The sequence below is a fragment of the Bacillus rossius genome, chromosome 2 (genome assembly GCF_032445375.1).
Source record: "Bacillus rossius redtenbacheri isolate Brsri chromosome 2, Brsri_v3, whole genome shotgun sequence".
In the NCBI taxonomy this organism is placed as follows: domain Eukaryota; kingdom Metazoa; phylum Arthropoda; class Insecta; order Phasmatodea; family Bacillidae; genus Bacillus; species Bacillus rossius.
In genome coordinates, this window is record NC_086331.1 from 124,908,161 (window position 1) to 124,931,461 (window position 23,301).

The window sequence follows — 23,301 nt, forward strand, 5'->3', positions numbered from 1 at the left end:
CATGTATGCTTTTATGTAGTTTTTTTTTTCAGAGGACATATGCATACTAAAATTAATTAATGCCAATAGCAAAAGTCTGATATTCTTGCAAGAAACCACCAAAAACAAAAAAATGGACGTGGGAAATTTAGTTCTAGTTAAGTCTATTCTACAATAGCCTGAACCCTTCGGCACATCCTGTCCTCATCCAGTTGAATGAGGTAAGATTGCCACACATGAGAAGCAGTTTTTATACTAGTTGGATGTCCAAAGCAGAAAGTTCTGAAGTCATCCGACAGGGAGCATTCAACATTCAATCACAGCTTAATTCCTAAATAGTAACTTTTTTTATTAATTTTACACTGTTATTGATTTCATTTGTTATGGATTGAATGCGATATGTTAAAAACAAGCATATTCAACAGAATTCCACATATTTTCTTTGAATTGTAGCTTTTGAATATAGTTGATTCTGGTGTTAAAAAGATCTTGTCACACACAAACAAATTAAATAAGATTTAGTTTTTTCCATGACTTTCTAACAAATTGTTTACCATTTATTTTCTAAATACATACATTAATCTCTTCTTTTTCCATTGTCTTAGGACAAGCTTGGGACAAGAAGTTCAAATTTGTGCAGACACTTTGGACGAGGGATGCAGGGACCTACAACCACTCCTGCCATGACGTCGGAGGACCACGTCGACCGATTGGTGCACTCCGTCCCTCAGACACAGGTTCGGACAGGCTTGGTGTTTGAAGCATTTTTGACATTTCTTGGTTGGTTCATTTTATTTAGAAGCCATCTGTGTGCTGACAGAAATTTAAATGTAAATAATAAAATGTTTAATATTCAGGAAAGTTTCCCTGAAACTGGACATCACGATGATATAACACTTAAAGTTAGGAGGAGTTAATTTTTTTTATGGTGGCAACAGACAGTTGTATATGCACTAATACCACAAATATTTACTTCAAAAGTCTTACTTTTGAAATAAATTGCACTATCAAAAATAATAAACCTTTGGTTTTCTGCAGAATGCCATTAAATATAAACATGGCATAAATGTATCTCTTCAAATAAGGAAGCAGTCGTTGATTTAAAAACTTCTGTGTTTGTTTTTTGTTTTAAGAGAGCTTGTATGAGGGATGTCAGCGTCAATAGTGAATTTTAATTTTATTCAATATAGACATTTTTATATTGCAATAAAAATGTTTTTCAATATTTATTTTACATCAAGAAACAAATAAAAACTATACCAAGTGTGCTCATTTAATGCTAAATGTTAGGTGGCGCTAGGTGTTAGTGCTGTTATTAATTTTATGTAAATTTCTTTGGAACGTAGTATTTAATTTCAAGACATGTGAACCGAAGTTAATTAATGTGTCCGTAACAACATGTCTGCTTTTCTTGCAAAATACCACTAAAAACAGAAATCAATTGTATTTGTTTCTAAAACTTAATGCGGGCTCAGTTTTTCATTGAACAGTAAATGTAAGCTAGAGTTGTGGTGAAGGACTCTGAGATATTTGTGAAATGGTATATGAAGGGAAAGAATGGAGGCTATTAAATTTTGTGAACATTAGGAGAAAAGGTATGGAAGCAATGGTGAGCACAGCAGCAGTTGCGTGAGCCAGACATCAACACATTGTCATTTTTGGTCACAACAATTTTCCAAAAAAAGGTGATATTTCTTTTCCCGGTATTTGTGACTATGGAGCGAGGTGGTGCAGTGGTCTTACATTCCAGAGGAATGTTTGTTTTCCAGTCCAGCCATCCTGAATTTGTTTTTCCATGTTTTCTCAAAATCACTATTGTATTTATGTATTATTGACTGTCGTGTAATGACCTCACTGTCGAGACATAATGGAATAACATTTCCTGACCATTTTCAATTTCTCTGATGTTTCCCAGTTTTCTATAGTTATTAACATATATAAATGGTTTGCCAAGCCATTAAACTCAAGGATTTTCCTGGCATCAGTAGTTAACAGTACTACAGGTTGTTTGGTAGAAGGACCAACAAATTTTTTTGAGATATTGGGGAGATCATTGGCCACAGTTATTACCCTTAGACCTCATATCCTATTTGTCACAGTAATGGAGATATGAATTTTTTTTTATAGTTTGTTGAAAATCTTGCCTTTAAGTCATCATAACTTTTGTATTTGTGATAGTAATAGCAAAATAACTGTTGTTGTATACTGCATTGTATTTTAATTTTAAATAAATCATTATCTGATACAATAGGTTTCAGGAAAATTACTTATGTGCTTCCATAGTCCAAAAAATGTAAATGTAGGGCAAACTTGCATCTTTGAAATTCATTATAAAAAAACTAAATGCTTCTTTTTAATTTTAGCTTTATATTAAAGAGTTCTCTAGTTTATACCCTTTCCAACGGTATTCTACATGTACTAGTTTCCAGAGTCAGGGCTAAGATGAGACTTACTATGTTTATGAAGTTTTTATTAAACTTAAGTTGCAAATATTGCTCAAATTGACGTCCTCCATTCCGTACGCATGCATGATTTTGTATACTGCATTGTATTTTAATTTTAAATAAATCATTATCTGATACAATAGGTTTCAGGAAAATTACTTATGTGCTTCCATAGTCCAAAAAATGTAAATGTAGGGCAAACTTGCATCTTTGAAATTCATTATAAAAAAACTAAATGCTTCTTTTTAATTTTAGCTTTATATTAAAGAGTTCTCTAGTTTATACCCTTTCCAACGGTATTCTACATGTCCTAGAAATCATCCATTATGTAGCCAAAATACGAGATAAGATGTACTAGTTTCCAGAGTCAGGGCTAAGATGAGACTTACTATGTTTATGAAGTTTTTATTAAACTTAAGTTGCAAATATTGCTCAAATTGACGTCCTCCATTCCGTACGCATGCATGATACCTATTTCTTATTTTAACTGTTGGTGTATGGAGTCACGTTTCTGCTCTCATTGTGTCAAATGTGCTGTTAATTTGTTCTAGTAGAGCCCCTCTCGAGGGCATCTCTGTTGCGTAATTTAATTCCTTCTCACATCCCCAGACGTAGATATCCACAGTGTCAGGTCTGGGGATCATGCAGGCCAAGGAATAGGGCCGCCTCTTCCTATCCACGAGTTGGGAAGTGCATTATTTAAATACTCTCTGACATTTAGTTGATGATTTGCCGGACAGCCGTCATTTTGAAACACAAGCTGATAACACTAGTTTGGGTAGATTGTTTATTATAAAATCTAGATAACAGTCTCCGTTTAAGCGATCTGGCAAGAAATATGGTCTGATGAGATTTCGGCCAATAACACTAGCCCAAATGTTCACAGTAAATCTTCTTTGGAAAGAACACTGCCTTATAAGATGGGGTTTTGGTCCTTTTCATCCCAATGGTGTAGATTGTGCATATTTACTATTCCTTAATGATTAAAATTTGACTCATCACACCACAAAATTCGTTACAAAAATGTGATATTTAAAATCTATATGGAGTATAAATTTGCAGAACTCTTGCCATCTAGCATGATCACCCTGTTCGAGACCTACAATAATTATTTAATCCGTGAGGTTTTGACAGTCGCTCAAATGTAAGACTTGTTCCTGTACACTGAGCTAAAAAAAAAACCACAATAAAATAACTTTTGAACAGCAAAAACAAACACAATTAAACATCATTGAAATTATGAAAGTAACTTTAATGTTTTACTTGAATAAATGACCAGTGAAATACCCCTCATTCACATTTGAAATATGTTAAAAATGGTTTTACATCACATTCAAAAGTTGTTTTTTATTACTGTAAAAACAGGGGTGTAATGAAATGCATGCCTCCCATCTTCCTGAAGAACCAACCAGACTTTCCAAACTGATAAGCCAAGTCTTTCAGCAACAACTCATATGCTTGTTGAAGGGTCCTCATCAAATGAATTGAAGTATTCTTTCATCTAGTAGCACATTCTGTTGGTGCTTATTTACTCGAGGTTCTTGAAAATGTAGGTTTTCGGTCTCCGTCAAACGTCGATAAGTAGTTGAAAAGGTCCCGTGGTGTGGCAAATGTCTATTAGGGTATCGCTCATGATAAATTCTTCCCGCTTCACGCGCATTCACTGCCATACGCAAGTAGCATGTCACCATACTCTTTGTTACTGATGTTAGGCATTGTAACAACAACAACAACAACAACAGTGAAAACAAACATAAAAAAAAAACACCTCTTTCAATGAGAAATGTTTAGCCACAGGTTTAACAATAGCAAGTTTTAACAAATGAAACTCAACTACGATGAGAACAATGTGAAACGCAAGGGCACTTCCAATAGCAGAGAAAGTCAAATTGCCATTGAACCTGGGGCTCGATTTTCATACGCACAGTCGCACATCGGCACTCACGACGACATATCGTCAATTTACACGCTCCTGTGCACAAGGCTACAATCACTGGCCAATGAATGAACTGATCAAATGGAACCATCAGCATACACTATAATTAATGGTCATAGCCTTGTATCTGGGAAGCTTGTTAAATGATATCTACCACCTACTCGCAGTGTGCATTTCAGAATTGTGTCCCTGGTCACATCATGAACTTCCAACCCAATGATCAACAAAGACAAGTATCATTTTGGATGCGTAAGAAAGTGACAAACGTTTTACCTGCTTACGTTGAGACCATCACATTGTTCAAACCGGTCCAATTGTAAGTGCCAGTGTTCGGCCTTGGCAAACAAGTATCTCTTATTTTGACCACATAATGGATGATTTCTATTTTCTGTGACATGTAAAATACCATTTTAAAGGTTATAAACTAAGCAACTTTTTAAAATAAAGCTAAATTAAAATAGCATTTAGTTTTTTATAATGAATTTCAAAGTTGAAAGTTTGTCCTATGTTACACATTCTTTGGACTTCGTAAGCTCATAAGTAATTTTCCTGAACTCTATCGTATTAAATAATGATTTATTTAGAATGAAAATACGGCACAGAATACAACATTAATTTTGTGCTATTACTACCACAAATATAAAAGTTATGATGACTTAAAGGTAAGATTTGGGGTGGTCGGCAACAAAAATATTCGTATCTCCATTACCGTGACATTTAGTACATGAGGTCTGAGGGTAATAACTATAGCCAATGACCTCCCCAATACCTAAAAAAAAAATTGTCCTTCTACCAAACATCCTGTATATCTAAACTACATTATTTAATTGATTAAGTGGCAAATAAAGTTAAATACTGCAGACAGGATGAATATTTTTTTATTAAAATTGATTTGTTTCATCTCTAAATTGAAATGTACATAAAATTTAAAAGTATTATGTATATATGATTGTCTCCTGTACAATGATTATTTAAAACATTTGTATGTTGGTTCTAGGTGACAATGCCAAGGCCTAAACGAGTTCGAACTGAGAATGATTTTTTGTTATTTTGTGAATTTATATTGGATTATGAAAATTACCAAGTTATGCAGCAAGAGGTGAGTTGTGCTCATTTTTTATTTTTATGTGAAATATATACAGTAAAACCTCTGTATAACAATCTTAACCTCTTAATGCCTGAATTATGAAAAATAAAGCCAAAAATTTTTTTGTCATGATTTTCATTTTGTTTAGGATATAAATAACACTCACATATAATATCAAACAAATTGAAGCATATTTAATACAATATTCAGCTTTGTAACATATATGATACACCAGGCCACAATGTTATACTATAAGTCTTTTGGATTTCAATTGTTACACAGTCACAGTTATAAGAATAAGTCTTTACAGAAAGCATATTTTATTCAAGAACCAATATTTTTGTATGGTAAACAATAAAACTTGTTAATGCATATTATTACAGTAGATTATAAAATGCAAATATAGTAATAGCTTGAAACAGAGTAATAGTTATGCAACTTTACGAAAAGCCTGCAATACTCATACAACACACTTGCACACAAAAGCTCTTATAGTCAGTAACAAAATTATTTTACATGTTTTTATTTACACAGTTGTAGCTAACTAATAAACATAGCATTAGAACTTTACAAGACATCTGCAATACTCAACATGCATAAACATAAATATTGAACAATATCCTGGTTGGTAAAAACAGATATTTACATTTTAGTTAGAAACCAACTACATATAGCAATAGAGCTTTACAAGAAACTTTAAATTATTGCCATGGAACTTATTTCAGTTTTCAACAATATAATGAATACAAAACTCCAATCATTGTTGACATTTTGCAGAAATAAAATACATAATAAGTTCATTGTTGCTGATTTTCAATGCAAATATTTTTACTGGTGAAATTCACTAAAACAATTTCTCTGGGTAGTAAAGCACAGATGTACACTACTCTTTTCACATTTTACAGCAGTTAGGCCCTTGCAGCTTGGGAACTTGCACCTTTGGCGCTGGATCTCCATTTTGGGCCAGTGACCTATTTGGTCTCGCCTTGATGTATACTCTGGCATAGGTGCTGTTGGTCCTCTTCGTTTTTTCATCTCGAATTGTCTTTCGAGTGAATCAGAAGGCCTGCCCCTTTTCTTCCCTTTGTACTTGCCTTCTTTACAAAGAGCTGATGCGACTTCACATCGAAACCCCAAAAGGTCCAGTCGGTCCTTGTGACTGAAGTTCTGTACATCACAGTGTCTATGATACATCAACCATCCATTGACTAATACCATGTCTATGTAATGGAAAAATATACGGTGATAGTACTTCTTTGAGCGAAGCTGAATCCTATAGTACGAGATTAGTCCATCAAGCAAATCAACTCTGCCCATGAAGTGTTATAAGTGTTTACTGCTTTTGGGCAAGGTATTGTAACCTCAGTTTTGGTTTTCCTGTCAAAACGTTTTACTTCTCCTAGAGGGTATGCACAGTCAAAAGTTGATGCCAGCGTAACGCCCCGATTATCGTACCATTTTATTGCTCTTATCTCTACACCATTCACTTTTGTGGCAACTTCGTCAAATACTCCTCTCCCTCGTTTCTTCATTTCTTTGTCAGTTTGGAACTGCAGGCCAGGAAAGCGATTCACTCTGATTGTACCAAGAACTCCGATACCAATTTCTGCGAGCACAGAAAACAGCTTCAAGGACGAAAACCAATTGTCGCAGTACAATCAATATCCTTCATGTCGGGGAACATTCTCCAGCAGTCGCAAAACTATATTTCCACTAGGGCCTATGTCAGGCATTCCTTCAACCGGAGCTATACTCCCCGTGTACATTTCAAGATTGTGAACAAGGCAATTGGAATCATACAAGATGAATTCCTTGTATCCCCATTTGTGAGGCTTTTTTGGATTGTACTGTTTTAGAGCAGATTTTCCCTTATAGGGAATTATCTGTTCATCTACGCACAACATCTGACGCAAAGGCAAGTTTTTGAACTTTTTCTGCATTTCATCAACTAGAGGGCGAACTTTGAATAACCTGTCACGATTCGGGTCATTTCGAGATGGCAGTTTCGTGTTGTCATTGAAGTGAACACAGGATTTTATAAACTCCCAACGATCACGTGGCATAACATTGGCAACTGTCTCAACTCTTGTGTTGTTTGCCCAAAACATGCAAGACCGAGGTAACTCTAAAACAGACATGAATATGCATGGACCCATGAACTCCTCGATTTCATTTGTGTCCACATTCAAAGGTCTGTTTGGGTTCTTTTGGACTGAAAACAGATTAGATTGCTCCACAATATTGTCCAGAACATCCTCATAAAAAAAACATCCTGAAATAGTAAACAGGGGATTCCACCTCACTATATACCTCACGTAAATTACATGATGGAGATTGTTTTTCACTGTTTTCTTGAGAAACTTTTTCCCAGTGCAGTGATGACTGAGCTATCTTTGCAGTTGTTGCACCCACTGGAGTTGATTCATCACTGCTAACGTCAGAACTATCAGAATTATCAGACAATACATTACCAGATGTACTCCTAAGGGCTTGTCTTTGCTGTCCGGATGTACTAGGTAAATAGTCTGGGTCGGCATCACTGTCATCTAAATCACTATCATTGCTATCTTCAGGGACAGCAAAATCAGTTCTCAGTTTCCTGGAAGTTGTGTTTTCCTCCATCTGCAAAAACAGAAATAAATATATGTGATAAATAACATAAGCAGTACTAATAAAAGTAAATAACTGAACAAAACACACATAACCTATAATTTTCAATACTTTTTCCATTGTTTCCTGTTGTAACAAATACGATACATACAACAAAAACAATGTAATAAACACCAGTACAAGAATTCTTAAACTAAAATATACTAATTTTGGGGTAAATATATCAAACTAAAAGGAATATATTTATTTACAGCCATATCTTACCTTCAAACATAACAAAAAAAATACTATTTCTTGTCGTTCCAAACACAATGGTAACAAACAATATGGCAAACATTCATACAAAAAATAATTCTCAGAAACGCCCACAGAGTGCAGTAAATGCCTTTTAATGTTGAATATGTACTAAATAAATGTATTAAAGTAAAAATAAACACGCTGGCGCCATTTTGTAGGTAAAGAATGAGAGAAAATTGGTATGTATCATATATGATACAGTAGGCAGTAAGAGGTTAATGGGACTGATTTTGTATTGTTGGAAATAGAAATGTTTCTTAATAATGAGGTGAATTCAAAACCAATATCACTTATTATTCTTTATTAAACTTGGAGATATAATTATTAATCTTAAAAACATACATACCCCTTTCTCACCCCTCAAGGGTTGGATTTCCAAAATAATAATTGTGGTTGTAGTTTTCATGTGTTTAGTATTGGTACCCAATATCATTTATTATGTTTAATTAAATTTCGGTGATAAAATTTTTTAATCTTTAAACATACTTATCCCGTTTTCACCCCTTAGGGGTTGAATTTCAAAAATACAAAATTGTGGTTGTAAGTTTTTGTATGTTCATTAATGGTACCCAAAACCATTTTAACGCTTAATTAAATTCAGATATATAATTATATATCTTTAAAACATACGTACCCCTTTTTCCTCTTTGGATAAAATTTTGTAAAATATAAAAATTGTGATTGTTAGTTTTCTTATGTTTAATATTGCTACTCAATATCATATATTATGCTTAGTTGAATTCGGAGACATAATAATAATTCTTAAAACCATACTTACCCCTTTTCTTCCCTTAGGATGAATTAAACACAACAAAAAAAAATATTTTTTATGGTTTTCTTATGTTTATTATTGGTACCCAATATCATATAAATGCTTAATTAAATTCAGAGATATAATTATTAATAGAAAAAACAGATTCCTTTTTCACCTCTTAGGGTTTGAATTTTGCACAATATAAAAATTGTGGTTGGTAGTTTTCATTTATTTATTATTAGTACCCAAAATAATTAATTATGCTTAATTAAATCCAGAGATATATTTATTAATCTTTAAAACATACTACCCTGTTTTTCACCTCTTAGGGGTTGGAATTCACACAGTAAAAAATTGTAAATGAAATTTTTTTGTTGGTCATTATTGGTACCCGAAATCATTCACTATGTTTAATTATATTTGAAAATATATTTATTCATTTTTAAAAATATTTCTCCTTTTTCACATGTTAGGGATTGAATTTTCACGAAATATAAAAATTGTTGCTATAAATTTCTGTATGTTAATAATGGTACCCAAAATTATTCGCTTTGCTTAATTAAATTTGGTGATATAATTATTAATTTTTTTAACATTCTTACTTCTTTTTCACTCCTTAGGGGTTGAATTTCAAAAAATATAAAAATTGTGGATGGAAGTGTTTGTATGGTCATTTAGTTAGAGAGCTATCTAACGAAGATTTTAAGTATTATTTAGATGGAACCTTCTGTCTATCTTTTAGCACTCCATCTTGATTCCTGTAGGGTGAAATAACTAGTGTCATTATTTAAGTTTGACACCCAAAATAAAGAAAATATTCTAACTAAAATCCTCTATTATATAGCCTTTAAAATTCCACACTATTTTACCATCATTAGAGTTAAAAGAGGAGACTATAAGATGCTTTATTTATTTAAAAATGTTTTGTAGCGAAAGTTTGTTGTAGGTATTCAAATATTTATCTCAACAGGAACCCCCTTTTTTTTGTCAGAAATTAACAATTACTCTGTTCAACCAACAAGTAAAATGACATTTTTGATAGGTTGTCCATACATTTTAATGACGTAATATCTTTTTTGAATTTTGTTAGTAAAAATGTTTTTGTCAAGGATCTGATATAAAACTAACCATAATAGTTCATATAAATGCTGCATGATATTTATTAACAAAATTATTTATAACTACTTTAAAAGTTTTTTTCCCTTTGAATATGTATATATGTGTGTGTTTATGTATATGAGGGCGTACCGGTGTTAAGGTTTGAATACTGGTGGAAAATAATGGGCGCCACCACGGGCACATGGACCCGGCTTGAAACTCTAACTCAGGGCGTTATGTGGCCCGTGTGCGGCGAGATATTAGCCCTCCTGAGGTTTAATCCAGCACCTGTTCCTGACCGAGCCCGCTCTCAGCGTCGGGCACGCTTCTAATTAACCGCAGTGGGCTCTCAGGCGTCCCACACGCCACTGACCAGGTTAAGGACCCACGTGGCCCCCCAAACACAAAGACACGTGGTTCAATTAAGTTGGTTTTATTTACTCACGTTACACGCCCTTATAAAACTCCTTCTTTGATACTGTTATAAAACGCCCGAGGCACGAATCGATTTAGGTGAGGAGGCGAACCACGCACGTGGTCGCCTCAAGTTCTTACTTCTTACACGGATGACTAAAAACTCCGGAGAGTAAAGAATTATTAATTAAACAGTCTCTCCGACCGAGAGAGGCCCTGAGGATAGGATGAAAACGATTTGAATAAAATTACTTAACAGAACTACTTCTCGGTGAAACAACGGTGATGTCCTCGGGGTGTCTGCAGAGACGTCCGCTCTCGGCCGGCTGTAGAAGGAGACTGGGGTGAGACAAGGGCTTGCGGAAGGCAACATGGCGCCCTTCGCGCCGAACACAATTACTGTTAACATCTTAGCTATTGCGTGCCCCGGGTTATTATTAAAAATAACATGAACTCTTTATAAAAATTAGCACATCACATCCATGACCAGACCGTCTGTAATTATTACTTATGTTGGTAAAAATAGTTTAAATCAAGTTGTAACGGTTCGTTACATACAATAATAAAAAGATTTAAAGCGTTGATTGTAGTTTTTGTTTTATTCTTTCAAACTAGAATGCACAGACGAATCCAAACACTTTCAATCCTTCGCTCACTCATTCCCGTCGTACATTCGCCTGTCGAGAAATATTCGCAGCCCGGGCGATGAAAATTAATAAACAAAAATAACGTCAATTAAGTCTTTCAACAACCTTTTGCAGGAAATATCCGAAATATGTGCGGCCTAGAACACGGCCGCACCTAGCGAAAAACCGCGAGCCGCCGAAACGCGGCCTCGCCTGGCAGCGATCGCCCGACAACTACTGATGAACTCATGACACATCTCCTCCACGCAGGGAGTAGACGTCACATGACCTCACCGACCAATCTTACGCACTCTTCATTCACACTTACAGATACAAGCCAATAGGAACACAGAACACATATTGAAAACAGTTTTCTCTCCATAGAGCCAGGGACTTTACATTCTCTTTCTCCCTCCCACACCGTGAGACAGCAGTTATCACACATTTCCCACGACCAATGGGGAATCCCAGCTTTTATCTCAGTTAGCGGGGAAGCACTGTTTCTTTCTTTTAAATACCCTCATTTTCCAGCCCCTTCTCAGTCGCACCTGTGTTTCCGTACCATGTGCGTCTCTGCCTGAGGACGGGAGCAGATAGCAGTTCCCGAAACGTCGCTTGTTTCTGTTTAGGTAAAACTATTGTATTTGTTTGTCTTTTCGTTTTGTCATGTTTTTTGTCTCGCTTCAACTGTTGTGCTGAATTATTTTGTTTTTCTATATTTTTTGTTGTCATCATTTGTGGGGATTTTTTCGTTCTCTTAGTACATTTTTCTTTGTTTTTCTTTGTTTGCTGACCATATTCCTGTTTCGGAATATTTTGTGGTGTTCATATCCTTGTTGACAACAGCAATTGTTTGCTTAGTTTTGTGTGTTTTTTGTCTTTTTTTGAGTATTTTTATTTATTTATTTTATTTATTAGTTTTTCTTCAACAGAAAAAGTTCTTAGCAATGGCGTATGTCCAAAAACTTACATCAAGTCATGCACTCCCATTGCACAAATCTTTTAAAGATAACCTGTTTCTTTCTCACTCCCACTTACAGGCCTCTCATGCCTCTCTTTCTAACCATCACACCAGACACAGTCCCGTGTTCTAGAATCATTCCACACGTTAATGAACATTACAAACAGCAATTATAATACAAATTACTTTACAAAATTAAAATCATTTAGAAAAAACCTGAAAAAGTAGGCCTAAACAGACAAAAATCTAGAACAGCGGCTCATTTGTGAATAATTACATAAAAAATAGTAATGATTAAAAATGTCTAATAAAATACAAAATACCTTCTCAAAACACACAGCACGTGCAAATAACATATATTAATATTCATAATGTCTGATTCTACTGTTTCATAACATATACACCACTCAAAAAACATGGACTTATTAATACTTACATATACAAAAAAGACGTTTAAAAGAAAAACATTGAGCTAGGAGGGCAGGGTTCTGCAACGTTACAAAGTTGTATGCTAGTTCCTCGGTCGTCCGCTAGGGAGCGTCCTTGTCCGTGCTTGCACGTATTTTATTAACAAAACATCATAAATTAATTAAACAAAAGACACTCACATACATAGCCGTCGTGACACTATTTTGGGGCGAAAAGAAAAGGATTACAATAATTATTACTACAAATTAGGGGTGCGGCGCACTGCAGCTAAGCACCCTCTTGCTGGGCGACCAACACACGCACACACGCACGCACAAGCGGGAGGTTTGAACAGATGGTGGTGTTTGGGGCAGTGGCATATCGGGCTGAAAGGGGGCCGCAGGCCCGGATGACGTCATATACTATATATGTATATACCTGTATGTCTTGTAAATGTGTGTTTAATAGTAGTTTTATGTATACATTTGTCAGCTGTAATGAGATAGTAGGTTGTGCTTATGTGCAGTGTTAGTCATTTTAGGTCCCTCAACTGTTTGGCTGGCACTCAAAATCCACAGTAAAATAAGTTTAATCTTTGAACAAAATTGTATTTTTATCACTGCATAGTTCTTTTTAATCTAAAGGATTATCCACATTTATGTTTATTGTGTAGGAGCAACATGAAGCAGTTGCAAGTCCTATGGGGAGCACCAAAAGTATAGCAGAAAGTAGCCAATCTGAAGAATCCACCACAGTTAGTGTTCCTGAGAGTAAATCATCAGACTCTGAATCAGGATCAGGTGAGTGAAAATTATTATTATTACTACAGAAGAACTCTCTTATAACATTATCCAAGGAGTCAGAGGAAAAAAAAAATATATATTTTACATATACGTATATGCAGGAAAACTTCATAACAAAGAATTAAAATTTCATAACCTATATTACATGAAAAATTTACTTTATCTTAGTAATGAAATACATTGTAGATAAACAAATTTTTCAACATAGCAAATCATGAAAAAAATTATTCCACATAGCTACTTAAATAAAAAAAGCCTTTTTTATTTCTTATGCTCTACAGAGTCCAAGTAGCCTCTCAGTTACCATAATAACCTCATTTTACAAGTTATGAAAGTCACAAAAAATTAAAGAAACTGAAGGGCTGGTTACAAAAGTCACGAAAAAGTCCCTAAATAAGCAGCAGTAGTGCTGGACCCCTCCAAATAATGCCCTAATTCATTCTAGGAAAACAGAGCACTAATCAAAACAGCTCTAATCAAATACATTTTTTCCATGAGTGTGTATTTTAAACAAAATAATTTGTTTCCTGATCAGGTAAGTGTGCTTGCTGACAAACATTTTAATCAAGACACTACTCCCGTTGTAGCAACTGGCCTCTGCACTTGCTACACAGTTTAATTAAAGAGTTATTATGTTGGCTGAGCATGTTCAGTACTTTGGTTAGGTTTTCTGATATCATTTAAATACGATCTTCTTATTTCTGTCAAGAAGTATTTGTATATTTGCATTACGTTTTATAACCAAGTTACATTGTTTCATGCCTTTTAAGTGTTTCTGATGATTTTCTTGCTTTTTGGTGCATAAGCTGCTTGAAGTTATTTTTACCTGTTCATTTATGTGCTTTGTGGGACCACCTCTCTGGTATAGCCAGGCCACAAAATCATAGCACCCATTTGCTTCGCAATTACAAGATGTTAAAACATTTCAATTAATTTCCAAATGCATATCTATGTGTGAACCAACTCAAGGTGCTAAAGTAAAAATCCAAGTCAGCAGAAAAAGTCCAAAATTGTTGTTTCAGATTGGGCAATCACTCAAATCAGAAGGTGTTTTAACTAACAGGATGTTCAAATTTTATTTCTTGCAAAATTCTTCAAAAATTATTGTGACAAAATTACTCTCTATAGACGACTTTGCTTTTATTTTTGTTTCATAGACTTTGTTTTGTATAGCAATTATGCTACCAATCAATGTTAGGCAGTGGCAGGGCAATGAAATATTTAATGGAAGAAGTGGATTGGTCTGCAAATTTCAATTTTAGTATGTAAATTTAACAGCATAGAATGGCTGTATTAAGATTAACATGTTACATTAATATTAATACGTGATGATAATACATTTTATTTAAGTGAACCTATTTATTTAATGTTCACTAATGGCTAAATTAGCTACCCTCAAAATGTTTTACTAGGAAGCGGATCAAAAACATTTATAGTATTTAATATATAGTCTTTTATCTTGCATGTTTGGAACCATGGGAATGCTGTTTTAAAGATTCTGCTGGATAATCGAACGTCAACATAGTTTGAACGGAAATACGAAAAAGGTTTATATACAGTACAATGGTATTCAAAACAAGTTGTAGTAAGTTTCGCAATAGAAACAAAATGAATGGGAGTTGGTCTTCTTAAAAAAATCATCACAGAAATGTACCCATAAAACGTAAAATGTAACCTGTTAGTAAAAAGGAAATGAAAACAGACTGTAACCGTAAATTGCGGGCGAACTAAAAAAAACCACAGCTCAGTGATGCGTACTGTCCTCCCGAGTCAACAGCCAGAGTCCACCAGATGAGTCGGAATGCCAGATTACAGAAGTGCCAAACCATAGACTGAAGGTTTAAATACCTGTCACTGTAATTTTAGTCATAAAATTTAAATAGAAACTATTTTATTGAATTTATGTAGACTTTTTATCATGTGTATGATTATGAATTTTTTCTAACAGTTTTTTAATGGTTAATTCTTTGTGTACACTGAAAATTTGGGTTTAACTTATCTTTTGTATAAAAAAAATTGTTATTTATTTTATGATTTAAGCCATGTTCTGTATATATTATTTAAACTTTGTTTGCAGATGATGACTCCTATGATCTTGTTACGTGTTACTGTTCCAAGCCATTTGCTGGTCGTCCAATGATAGAGTGCAGTAAGTGTTCAACATGGATACATCTATCGTGTGCTAAAGTTAAGAAAAACAACATTCCTGAAGTGTTCATTTGTGCCAAGTGTAAGCATCATCGAGTCACTCGTGTATTCAACTTGAGACATAAGAAACGTTACAGGTACACTATGTGATGGTGTGAATTGTTTACGTGACGAAACACAGAAAACATTACAGTATGTGATTGTGTGTATTGTTTACTTGAACTGAGCTTTGGGAAGGACGGGATGGGGAGGTTCATTTGCCAAAAACAATTAAAACAAAGAATTGAAAATTGTATGTTTTTTGGTGTCATGACTTACAAATTTATGTAAGACAGCTTGTTTTACCAGTAACATGTTAATGTCATATAATGGAGGAAAGTACTTTACAGGACTGTCATTATAAAACTGTGCAGATAATATTTTATAAAAATGTTAAAAGAAATTTGTCTACAACTGTTTTGCATAAGACTGTTAGATTAATATTTTGTAAAAAACACGTGGGGAATTATATTTAATCATAAATGAAAATTATATGTAGCTTATTTAGAATTATAAAAGCATTATAGTAGGGGAGCCCAATAGGGGATTTTGGGATTTACTTGAGCGTGGCAGAGGAACATAAGGGAGGATACCTTGCGTTTTGTTGAGTACCTCCACCATGTATAAGCCCTTTATATAGGAACGTGCAGCTAGGGCAACCCAACAGAATAGTAAAAAAAAATCAATCGTCATAAATACTCAAGCGTGTCAGATTAAGGTAAGGTGAGTTAATTACTAGCTAAAAAGTATGCATTTCAATAATATTGACGATTTGAGCGTAATGTAAAAAAGTGGGAGGGTCACAAACTTGCAAAAAAAAAGTCGTCTGGACATTCTCAATCGTAGTTTATTTTTATTTTGGAGGAAATAATGCAAAAATAACTGGAAAAAGGTAATCTGCCGATTTCCACAAGCCGAAGTAAGAAAAAATTGTCTAAAAAATTTAGTGCCTGCAGCTGGGGCAAAGCATGTATTCCCCACTCCACGCCTCTCGCTCACGTTAACTTTTTCCGTATCTGTGACTCTCGCACCTGGTTCGCTGGTAATCACCTACCAGAAGCCTGTGAAGATGTTGTCATAACACCAGTTATTCTAGGAGATACTTCTGATTTGGGTATATTTCTTTTCAATACTTTAATAACACGCTGTTCTTGGAATAAATAAAATATTGTTAATTGTTATAACGATAACGATTTCTTGTTACAAATATGGAAACCACAGTTAATATTGACGGCCCAGTTGAATCGGTAGATTTGCAGTACGACGATAATTCCTCGGATAACGATGAAGATTGAAAAAAATATATATTTTTTCAACAATTATATTTTATTTAAAATTTTTTTCTGAATAAATCATATTTCTAAATATCTGCTTAATTTTTTGTGCTTTTATTTGTCACATTTCATGGTTTTTGAAAAGAAAAACATAATTCATAAAATAATTTTTTTCGAGTCTCAGATTAAGAATTCCCCTCCAAATAATCGTCAAATTTTAGGCTAGCACGACTAGGACATTAAGCTGAACCGTCTGTATAAAAATTTGACACGCTCAAGTATTTCAATATGGCTAATTATTTTTTTTCTTCTTTTCATTTTCAAAAATTCACTACGAGCTTGTGTCACTTCCGAATCGTCAGTCTTTTGAATGGGAGCATTTTTAGGGTTTACTAAACATCCCCTCAGTATAACTGATTTGCTCAAATAATTTCTTTTTTTTTTTCTTTTCAATTTTCTACCCTTCTTGATGGCCACCCCTCACCACGCAAGCCGGCAGATTAATATATTTTTGATATCAGAGATATGTTGGGGCACCTAAACTATCTATATCTGACATGCTCAAGTATTTCCATGTAATGGTTTATTTTTACATTTTTGAAAACCTGTAGACGCTTCCCCCACCGCTGAAAGAGAAAACATTATATAACCTTTTATTCTTCCTATCATCTAATCTTCAAAATACAAGATGTCCCCACGACGCTCGAGCAAATCCCCATTTAGCCTCATGGGCTCCCCTACTATTATATTGTTTTCCTGCTTTTGGTGCAATTCAATGTTAAAAAGGTATTGTGTAAATAAATTGTGCTAAAATAATTATTGCTTAGTTGTGAAGAAACTCCTGAACATCTGCTTGTGGTTTATCATGAAAACTACACACTTACATTTTCTTTTGTAATATTGTAAATATCCTATGATTGGAACTTATGTTTACAGTTAGCAAATGCAAAAATAAATCACAGAAAGACTGTTTACAAGTTCTGTAGTTCTTAATTTTAATGTGTGTTCAACCCCATTATTTTCACAATATATAAAATTTAATAATTAATGTTAAGTGTACAGGTTTCTTCTAAAAGGGAAGGATTGAAAATTATTGTTTTTGTGTACTGCTAATATTGCTTGATTATCCCTCAAAGGAAATTTTTTAATTTCTCGTGGATTAAGAAAAACTGTAGTGAGGATGTTGATGAAGTCCAGGGAAATTGTGGGATTAAAATGATTAAAAATCAGAAAATTATTAATCCAAGAACTTTAAAAATTATTCTAAAAATTGAATTATATTGGTTTTAATAATTTTCTATCATTTTTAATTTGTAAAACAACTTAATTTTCTTGATTTCAAAGCCCTTCACAGCTAGTGAACCCTACTTTAACAAAAATTTAAATATTTTAACTAGTGATGGGTCGAGACTCGAAAAATCGAGCGAGTCGAGTCGAGCTGGCGAAACTAAACTCGACTCGAAAACCGAGTTGATTAAGATCGTGTCCTCGAGTCTCGTCAAAGTTTAGTTTTTGGCTCGACCATAATGTTGCACAACTTCCAGTCGTGAAGGTACTTATCCGAAACCATGCACTTTAAAATAAAATATAACGTGTTATTTAGGCCTACCTAGTGGAAAACCTCTGATCCAACACTGAAAACCTTGAAAACGAAGTCGGAAGATTATTTATTTTCGATCGTGTATAACCGCAAACATTGCATCCCATCCTTCAATATGCACTTAATATTTCTAATTGCAACAAAATACCTTTATTTAACTATAACTGAATTAAAAAATGTTCTCTAGATTCAGTCATGAATAAAACCACGAACATCGTCAATATTTGGGCAGCTTTGGAAGTAAATAATATTTACTACTAAACACTAGATAGCCGCCATTTTAACTCCGGGCCAATGGCCTACGTAAGTCATCATACAGCCAGGGAATGTTGCCACTTTGATAAATCGATATCAACAATAATTGAAATCTCCAACCAGTTTTCCATGGCCGAACGGAAAATTGAGGCTGTTGAAGTTTATGTTTACACTTGAAAGTAATGTTTGCGTCTCCGGCGTCGTATTAATCATAAACGGTTTAGAATTAGTGGAATGGATGTGTTTGTACGGCCTGGGACGTCACAAAGTGACGAACAGAAATCAAGAGCAGAGATTTGGGAATTTTTTGAAAAAATTTATGCAAATGCTGCAAAAAATTTACAAGACTCTGTCATAATCAACTTCAAGTCTGATTCGTCACTTGGATGTGCATTTTCACTTAGTGTCAGTATGAAGATAAAAAAAAAAGACAAAAAAAAAGTGTAGGGCAACCTTCAATAATTATATTATATTGAGAAATATTTTACTTCTATTTATTTCGCTCATCATTCTGCAACTTGTACCTCGCTAAGTTTGACTCATCTCGACAAATTTCCATGAGTTCGGCTCGAGTTCGACTCGAAAACAAATTTCTATGAGTTCGACTCGAGCTCGACTCGAAGATAAATTTCTTTGTTTAACTCGAACTCGACTTGATGCTGAAATAGGGTGACTCGACCCATCACTAATTTTAACAACCTAACTGTATTTAATGAGCTGACCTAATGTACCCAAATATTTCTATTTAGTTATGATCACGTAAATTTTCAGATATCTAGTCTTCCCCAAAAAAATTCAATCGAAGACAATGTTAAATATAAAATTTACTCAAAAACACAAAGAGAACTTATTTTTTCGGAATCACTTTGTGAGTGTTTAGCATGCCCTGTGCACTATTAACAATGATTTTAAAAAATGTGTGATGCACCATTAATTTGGTGAAATATTCAATTAATTATAAAATAGTACACCACTTCACAGTCACTAATTTGTAAACTCATTATTTTAATTATTTATTTATTTACAAATTTGTGACATGCCCACCAACAGTTGAGAAACTTTTGAAATTGGCACGACATAAAATGATCAACAAACTACAATACAGACAATTAAACAAATGACAAAGCAGGCAGGCACGACCAGTGGCAAGGCATGACCTTCAGGGAAGCTCCGCTCGCAGGTCTGTTTCCCATTCCCAGAAGCTGCTTCTCTACATATTAAGGTAATTTTTGTGAATTTAAAAATACCATGAAATCCAACCCATTTCATGAAAAAAGTGAGATATTTTAAAAATGCTGTATTCACCAAATATTGTTTTAATGAGCTCATCTTACATTTTAAACCCTAGTTATTTACCCATTTCCATTGTTAATGGCAGCCTGGTAAATTAATTTAAGTACCTGTTTCTGTGTCGCATTAAGGTAGATCGATCGTGACTATCAATTTATACATTGTTTTAACTTAAACGTTTTAATGGCCATTGCAAAGGGGTGTCTGTGTCATGTGTTGTAGTCTATGGTAGATGTTTATTTATTTTTTCCCACTTTGGGTACACGTGACAAAACGAAAACTGTTAGTTCTAGAGTTTAAAATGTAAGAAATAATCAGCAATTTCAGTTGTCCATGTGTATTTTTTATACTACTGTTTCACATAACAGTAGTGAAAAATCTCTAAGATACTTATTACGTGTTAAAAATACAGAGTTTAGTTAATTTTTTTGATAATGTGCATACATTATTTAATGGGTATTTTTTATCGCACGAATGACTTAAACTTTGATATACGACAAACTTACTAGGTATGATATGTCAATTATTCATACACAGTTGAATGTTTGTTAATTCAGTGTGTTGGTATTTGAAGTCAAATTGAATGCAAATAATAAACTATTCATATTGGAAGCTTTGAGTATTCACACATGCCTAGAAATGAACCATTCTTTTGATTATATAGATATTTTTAAATAGACAAAGAAATTAAAAAGTGTTCAGATGTTGCAGACTAATTTCCCTGTGAAATAGTTAATTTACAAAAATTTAAATAGACCTATGAAGGAATATGTGTTATCAAAAGAAAAAGGCTTAAAAAGCTAATGCTACCATACTTTTTTTTTACTTTCTACTGAATCTTTTAAGTGTGGTTTGAAATTACAACTAAAGAACGTCAAAAAACCCAAAAATATTCTTCATAAAAGTTTCAAAGTATTACTTTTTACTTATTTGTTACTGACCAATACAAGACTTTGCTACTTATTACTTAAGATGTATAATGTAGTTAATTCAGTGAATTGTTATAAAAATAGGGTAACAGGGCTACTATAAAAGTTCTGAGCCATCAAAACTTATGATTCTGTGAAACCATAAATGGGTATATGAATTTAATATAAAAACCAAAGAATTTGAAGCCATAAATTCATATATTGATTTCATTTAATACATCAAGCACACATTTGAAGTTTGTATGAAATACATGCTTACAAATAACGTGTGTAAAACAGCGTACTTGGAAACACATTTCCTGCTGCTTCGGTGTATGAGGCACATTGGGCTAGATTGAGGAGGAAATGCATTATTGTAGCCCACTAAGGATTACAGTCCCCCCAAACTGATTTCTCTGTGACCTTATGTAGCCAAGTTGCAATAAATTTCTTATTCTGTCTTCTCAATTTTTTTTTATCCAGGAAGGAAGGGGTCCGGACCCCTCAGACACCTCCCCTGACTACGTCCCTGTTAAGAAACGGGACCGCTCTCCACTGTTGAAACATCCTGCCGCACATTCTGCATACCCTGAGAAGCCTCACACATTTTCACAGTCTTCTGTGCATCTTCATCAATGAACGAGTCAACATTTTTATGTGCACAATGCCTGGATATTCAGCATGCAACAGTTTCAAAATTTTCTACTGTAGCTCAGGGGGGAATTACAACATGGTCACCCCACGTTATACATCCTTCCTGACATGCAAGAACAAAGCACTTAAGAAAGTTCTGATTACTGGGGTCATTTATGTGATTACGCTAATCCTCTTTGGCCATTTTCAACACTAGTGACAGCACTGGATTATTGTTTGTTGCTTCTGCTATCACTTGCACAGTAATAGGGATGTAAAAAATATCACAGAATTAGTATACATATTCATTAAGACTATCCAGCAAGTGTAAGCATGACATGACTTCAGCATTCCCCATAAATGATACTGTCATACTTTCCTATATTCAATTTTGTAGTTATGTGTCACCAATATCACTGCCCTGCGCTGTAACCGAGAATTAGCTAGAGTAGGAAATCCCTGGACTTGCAAACATTTTCTTCAGAAAGACAATCATCCTAAATTCACATATGGACGTTTAACCTCAAAATTTATGGACCTAATAAAGAATTTTTTTATTACTGAAAAATTAATTTGAAGAATTATTTTTTGTTCTGATTATTTTGTTTTATCAGACAAACAGTCTATTACACTGCAATCTAAGGATAAGACGTACAGTAAAATATACTTCTATAATTTAGCAATAGCATAATTGCCATTTTCTTTTTAATCAATTTGAAGGGGGTACGTCCCATTTAGGTTGTTATTTTATATTTATGTTATACACGGTTAAAATTGTGTACTTTTTAAATGTTTTAACATCACAAAATTAAAAATATACGGAATGTTCACGAACTGCGGGGCATAAATTTAACGGGTCGTAGGGAATGCCAAAACGAGCATTGGTTGTTAAGAAACATGTCCGGAAAGGAAACACTACAATCTACGGGCATGGACAGTTGTGCACAAATTTGAGTTTGGTGAGCTACAGGGTACTATGCCAATTGCTGAGAGGACACGCAATCGCAGCACAATGACTTTTAAACGAGCCGGGCACAGACATTTAGGTACACTAGCAACCAGCAGTCTGGTGTACAGCACAGTGGATGGTTGTTTGTGCTACGTTTACATGTTTGTGTTTGGGCGATTAGCGCAGTGTTTACTGTTAGTGAGTACTTCGTGCAATTACAGATCTGACAAACAGCAATAGCACAGCAGATTTTTACATCCACAGAAATTGTTGATATGTTAATGGTGTATGGGTATGTAAAAAAAATTGCTGCAGGGAGCAGTGTGCATTTACTGAGGGAACATTCACAACAGACACGTACCAAATAGGAAGACCTTCGTACGGCTGAACCAGTGACTGCTTGAAACTGGAAGTTCATACCACGAAGGGTGATTGATGTACACCAAACTCTGTATGGCTAACTCTGAATGTTTGTGCTGGCTCATCACCTGCTTCCCATAGAGCATTTTAACGCTACTGCACAGCGATCGCATGTCCTCAGCCAATAGAGTAGTTCCCTAAAGCCTGCCAGATTCAAATTTGTGCTATTATTTGCATCTATAATATTGCATGGTTTCATTTCCGGACATATTGTTCGTTAACAAAAATGGCTTGTTTTGGCATTCCCCATCACCCACTAAATTTATAACACACTCTTTTCGAACATCCTGTATATTGCCTACTTGTTGCTAATTAACTGCCATGGTTACATTTACAATATTTTTCATGAGATTCCAGTTCGGTAAATT

At 34.3% G+C, this 23,301-nt stretch overlaps 1 long non-coding RNA gene across 4 annotated transcripts in view; it reads left to right on the top strand.

Moving 5' to 3' along the window:
* LOC134529769 (uncharacterized) overlaps positions 1 to 17,855 on the top strand; it is a 43,220-nt gene extending 25,365 nt beyond the window's left edge. For 2 of the 4 annotated variants that reach the window (XR_010074701.1, XR_010074700.1), the window contains exons 3-7: positions 33 to 200; positions 585 to 716; positions 5,357 to 5,458; positions 13,288 to 13,414; positions 15,495 to 17,855. This is a non-coding gene — a long non-coding RNA (uncharacterized LOC134529769). The remainder of the gene's footprint in view (positions 1 to 32; positions 201 to 584; positions 717 to 5,356; positions 5,459 to 13,287; positions 13,415 to 15,494) is intronic. The other 2 variants (XR_010074703.1, XR_010074702.1) reach the window with 1 other exon arrangement.
* Positions 17,856 to 23,301: the final 5,446 nt, after the last annotated feature.